Below are 6,145 nucleotides of genomic sequence, written 5' to 3' on the forward strand. Positions count from 1 at the left end.
GGCCGCCATGTCCACACACACACACACACACTACACACACACACACTACACACACACACACACACACTACACACACATTAGTTTGTTTGTTATATTTTTTTCTGTTTTATGTTAGAAATTATTCTGTTTTTTAGTTATATAAATATTAGAAATGTTAGTTATATAGAAATGTTATAAATGTTTTCTGTTTTTTAGTTATAGAAATATTTATAGAAATGTTAGCAATTTTTCTATTTTTTAGTTATATAAATAATAGAATTGTTATAGAAATGTTAGTTATATAATCAGGAAATTTTAGAATTAGTTTTAGTTAGATGAATTAGATTAATGTCAAATTGTTAGAATTTGCATATATATAGAATTTTAGTTATCACAATCCAATCATTTAAAAAATGTTACTTTTTGCCGGCATATAGTATTTGTTCTCGACGATATGCCTGGCCCGCATCCTCGCCGTCGACCCGTTCGCGACGACGTCCTGCTTCAGAGGACCCATGTCCGAGACTGGGCTCCGCCGGGCTGGCACTGGGAGGTGCTACCTGGAGGGGCGCGCCGCTCGGTGAGGAACCCGACCTCGGGTCCCGTCGTCGACCCTGATCTTCTTTGGTGGCGTTCGCGTGGGCCACATTTGGTGCAGAGACAGCCGGCCCTGCCGGAGGTGGTGCGTCGCCGTGTCAGGGAGGAAGATGAGCACGTCCATCGCTACATGGCTGCTATGGACGACGTTAGATTCTCCACTACTTGGCGGGTTCTCTGGGCAGATGACCGGAGATATGATCCTGTGATGGTTCCTTCTCTTTGGGTGTGCACCGCCCGCGCCCCAGGAACCGCGAGTGGCGCCCTAGATTCTTCTGTAGTACTCGATCTTTATTAGGTACCTAGCCAGTGATGTATTTGATATGTAATATTCGAGACGATGTATTCGAGATTATATATATTAAGACGATGATGTATTCGAGATTATATATTGGAGACGATGTATTCGAGATTCAGTTTTTCCTTATTGATTAATTGCATCCATGCATTGTAATTTGAATACTAAATTGTTTTATATTTCTTCTGTATTAATTAGTAAAGTAAAAGCTATGGCGGACAATACCGGCAGAGAGAGAGAAGAGGAATTGCTCGACATCATACGCAGCCCTCACAGGCTAGATGATCTAAATGAAGATGACGGCTCCCAATATCTGAACAATACCGGAAAGGGTGATGAAAAGATATTCGATCTCGACGACCGAACTGATGAAGTCATGAACTATGATTATGATGACACAGACAATGTTTGTGATGACACAGACAATGCTGATCTTCAAATAACAAAGACTACCGGCGAGGTATATTTATATAAGCATGCATCATGGTGATCATCACATGTTTTTTTATTGAAGATATATTAACGAATCGATCTTTCTTCTTTCAGCCCTCCGGATCGAGCAAATCTGCTTCTACAGACAGCAAGACAAAGCGAGGCCCGGGCAGATTGTTGAAGGATGGTGTAAAGTACCACATCGAATCCACCAAACTTAGTGGCGAACCCCTCACGCCTAAGAACATTGCGAACAAGTGGACTCGTCAGTGCGGAGTTCTTGTGAAGGACAAACTCCCGATCTCCATTCAAGAATGAAAGAGCCAAAGACTAAACGTCCAGGTGTTACTTGGGTCGACGACAGAGCCAAAAAAGACTTGGTGAAATCTTTGGTGGAACATTTCACCCTACTAGATTGTTTCATTGAAGCAGATGTGGAGAAAGTCAAGGCCGCTGCTCTTAAGAAGATGGCAATTGCATTCAACACCCACAAGAAAACTGTATGGGCCAACTACCTCGCTAATGAAAGGAAAACTCCAGATTTCAAGGGAACACTGGAGAAGCAAAGAGAACACTGGGACGATTTGGTGACCTTCAAGGATTCAGAATTATCTAAGGAACGGTCGATGAAAAACAAGGCAAATGCCGCAAGAAAGACGCAGTTCCATAGGCTGGGTCCAGGTGGCTACGCGGTGGAATTGCCTAAGTGGGATAAGTATGAGCAGGAGATGGAGGATGCAGGGGTCACTCCGGTTACTAGGAACTGCCCCCCAGGTGCAGAACTTGGTTCTATGCGCATGGGGGGGCATTGGACCCGAAGACAGGCGAAGTTTCGCAGAAGGCAAATCTAAAAGGAGCCGAACAAAAGATAATTGACGCAATAGAAGAAGCTCAAAGGGGGGTGTTCACGCCCAACAGAGAGAACGACGAGCTTACGCGCACCCTGGGAAATCCTGAACACCCAGGAAGAACACGAGGCAAGGGCATTATTCCCTGGTATGAGGGCTTTTCAGAATGGAACGAGGACTACAGGACCCGTGCAAGAAGGAAGATGGAGGAGGAGAAGAAAAGGAAGCTGGAGGAGGAGCAGAGGAAGCAGGACGCATAACGCCTTCAAGGCCTAGAAGCAAGGCACGCGGACCTGTCACTCAAATTCCAGCAGCAGCAGCAGTAGATCGACTCACTTAGCCAGGAAACGGGGTCTCAGCAGCGGCAGCAGCAATGGGATGATTGTCCAGCATTGGATAGCACCGTCCCATCCATGCCGAGAAGCAGCGTTGGTTCTGCCCCGGGCGACACATTGCTAGATACATACCCTGTGGATGACATCATAGAGAACACTAACTGTGAGCTACACTCCAAAATGAAGAACATATCCATGAAGGTGGCGGACGACGTTGCTTTTCCAGTTACCCCCGAAGCAACCTACCATTGCATCCCGATTCCAGAGGGCTATGCTCGTGTCATGGTTGATGAAGTGGTGGACCCATATTCGGGGCTAACGCTTGACATTCCTGGAGGTGAAGATGAGCGCACACTGGGAGAGGCCATACATCATATCATCCTATGGAGAAAGGATTGCATCATCTTTCGAAGTCCACCGACACCGCGTAGTCTGCCGACTCCTCCTCGAAGTCCGCCACCGAGTCAGCAGACTCCCGCTCCTCCAAGTCCATGAACGCGTGAGACGACTCCTCCTCGAAGTCCGCCACCTCCTCCAAGTCCCCGAACGCGTGAGCTGACTCCTCCGGTTTTAAGTCCGGCACCGTGTCAAGCCACACCTCCTGCTTCATGTCCAGCAGATCATCAGGCCACTTCTCTTGGTCCAACTTCATGTCAGCCGTCTCTGCTGTCTCAGCAATCGCAGAAGAGACATGCCGCAGCTTTGGTGCATAGCGGTACGAGTCGAGGTAGTTCAGGAAGTACAGGCGGAGACAAGCGATATAAATATGGTCCAAGCCTCGCTCCTCTTCCTCAGAGGCCTTATGACATGACTAAGGAGCAAAACGCAACCATAGTGCAAGCCCAAGTGGACGCCCATTTAGGACCGAAACCGGCACCGCTGCCAAAGGAGAAAGTTCCTGAGAAAGTAATTGACCACTTCATTCGTATGGCTAGAGAACCAGCTCCCAAGCCCTGTTGACTCAGACTATGAGCGCCAAATCAGGAAACTACATCGAGAACGGCTAAAGAAGGAAGCGAGCTCGAGCTCGAGCCAACAAGCAGCTGGCAAAAAATGCGGGAAACCCGTTCCCCCGTTGGGAGAACAGGCGGCGCAAGCGATCCCCCCGCTTGTTGTGCCAACAACACATGAGAGGAGTAGTACGCGCGCCAAATATTATTGTGGGCAAACCGTTAGCGTTCCCCAGCATGACGATGTGGTAATAACGGAGGATCATATAATGCAGGCTCAAATGCTCAATATCTCTGTTGGACAACTCCTCGAAATCGAGCCCATGCCTACGCTTAGAGAATCGGAAATAGCATGGAAATATGTACGGGGCCAACCTTTGGTCCATCCAGACAAGGTCAAGGACCTCCCAACGAGAATGTATCAATTGCATCAATGGTACATGAACATTACCAATATTTCCAATCGAGAGTCCCTCATGGTGAATGTCAAGCATGAGCATTATTACCATGAGAAAGCTCTGGCCATTGAGTATCCAGAACTATTTCAGTTATACAATCAAGACACACTCGACAAGTCCATTGTCAGTTGCTATTGTCTGTAAGTGATTTCTTTCTGTAATTTAAGTCTCAAGCTAGTTATGTAGTGATAATTTTGATCAATCATTACATGTAATTATCCTCACTATATTCTTTTTCTGTGGTATTATATGCAGGATGAAGATGTATGAAATGAAAAAAGCTGGACACTATGGCGTTGGGTTCATTGACTTTACCATTAATGAGGACATATGGCAGATTGAATGTTGTCAAGATGCTATAGGGGAAAGCATGCTACAGTTCTTGAAGCACCTCAATAGCAATGAAGATATACTACTTCCTTACAACTTCTCGTGAGTCACACTGTCTTGTACTACAAATTCTGTTTTTTTTGCTTACTAGCTAGCTAGATGTTAATAATTAAGTGTATACGGTTTACAGTAGTTGATTAATTTTATGCACATGCCCGCTTAATTAAGACATGCAAATGTGTGCGTATGCAGTTGGCACTGGGTCTTGTTAGACATTAAAGTTGAGGAAGGAAAAGTTGAATTACTGGACTCACTAACTAAAGAAGATAAAGACTACACCATCGTGAAAGGGATAGTCAACAGGTAATTTCAATCATTATTAACTATATCTCGGCCTATTAATTATTAGTTCGTCATTTCCTGATATGAACTATTTAGTAACCCCTTTATTATTTTCTTTGCCGGCGGGCAGGGCATGGGCAAAGTTCATCAAGGTGACTCCAGGCAAGTGGGCAAAAAAGTTGTTTTGGCATCGACCCAAGGTAAGTAATTAAGTAGTACTAGCTAGCTACCATCTCTTTAATTCTTGTTTCAATATCATTAATTAATTATCATGCTTGATTAATCATTATCTGATTCAATTCCATTCTCGTAAAGGCCCTGAAGCAGGCGTCGGGGAATAATCTGTGTGCATTCTACGTTTGCAAGAACATTCGCATGATGACGTGCGAAAGGAGCAGATCTGATAGACAGGACTGGGTACGTTTGTCAGAACACTATTCACACCATTATCGATATCTAGTCACACAACTAACACACATATATATTGATCTCCTTCTTAACAGTTCAGAGAGGTGCGGGATAAGCTCCTACCATCGGAGCGCATACTAGCACTTCAAGAGGAAATAGCCAGATTTTTGCTCGACCAGGTCATAGATCCCAAAGGAGAATACTATTACCCGCTACCGCCCCCATGAACCACTTGTCATCGTGCTCCGGAGGCACCAAAGGCAACATATGTAGGAGAAATTGTATATGTATATACATGTGTATGTGTGAATAATTAATGGTGTTGGTTTGTGAGACATTCGATGATATATATATATATATATATATATATATATATATGCGGTTCTACGTACGAGAAAAATCTATTTAGATATATGCATAACGTGTACAATTTGTAGTATCGTGAATTACCGGCAAACAAAAAAAATTGAATGGAAAATAAATCAAAAACCACCCCAAATATTTAGTACCGGTTGGTGTTACCAACCGGTACTAATGCCCTACGCGCGCCCGGGCCTAGCTCGTGCCACGTGGTGGCACTTTAGCACCGGTTCGTGACGAACCGGTACTAAGGGGGGGGCTTTAGTCCCCACTCTTTAGTGCCGGTTGGCAAACCGGCACTAAAGGCCGGTTCTGCACTAGTGGTCGGCTGTGGAAACAAAGAGGAGGGGCGACCTGAGGAGGTAGAGAGAGAGAGAGTTGTGGGCTTGTGGCCACAAGGAGAAGTGGGGAGACATTGAAGTGATAAGGGTAGTGAAGGTAGGTGACGAGGTGAGGAGAACTGAGAGGAAGAGTCAGGTGTTCCTTTTTTCTTAGTTTTTTCGTTTCTTTTCTTTTTTGAGTTGGTTTTTAGCCCTTTTGGTGAAGTCGTAAGTACAGATGTAGCGTTGGGCGTTGTCCAATTCATTTTTTAATCAAAGTAGCCTTTTTTGGTCATTTGGTTTGTATTTAGGGTCGGACTTTGTCCAATTCAGTTTGGCTGTGTGCGTGCAATTTTTCACAATGGGTTAAAAAGGTGTTCAGTCACGATCATTTTGGAAGTTTTATAAAACTATTAAGATTTTTATTATATCAAATTTTATAATCATGCAAGTCATCTTGTGGTCTTTGGATGTTAAATTTCATGGAG

This window comes from Triticum aestivum, chromosome 5B (assembly GCF_018294505.1).
Source record: "Triticum aestivum cultivar Chinese Spring chromosome 5B, IWGSC CS RefSeq v2.1, whole genome shotgun sequence".
Classification (NCBI taxonomy): domain Eukaryota; kingdom Viridiplantae; phylum Streptophyta; class Magnoliopsida; order Poales; family Poaceae; genus Triticum; species Triticum aestivum.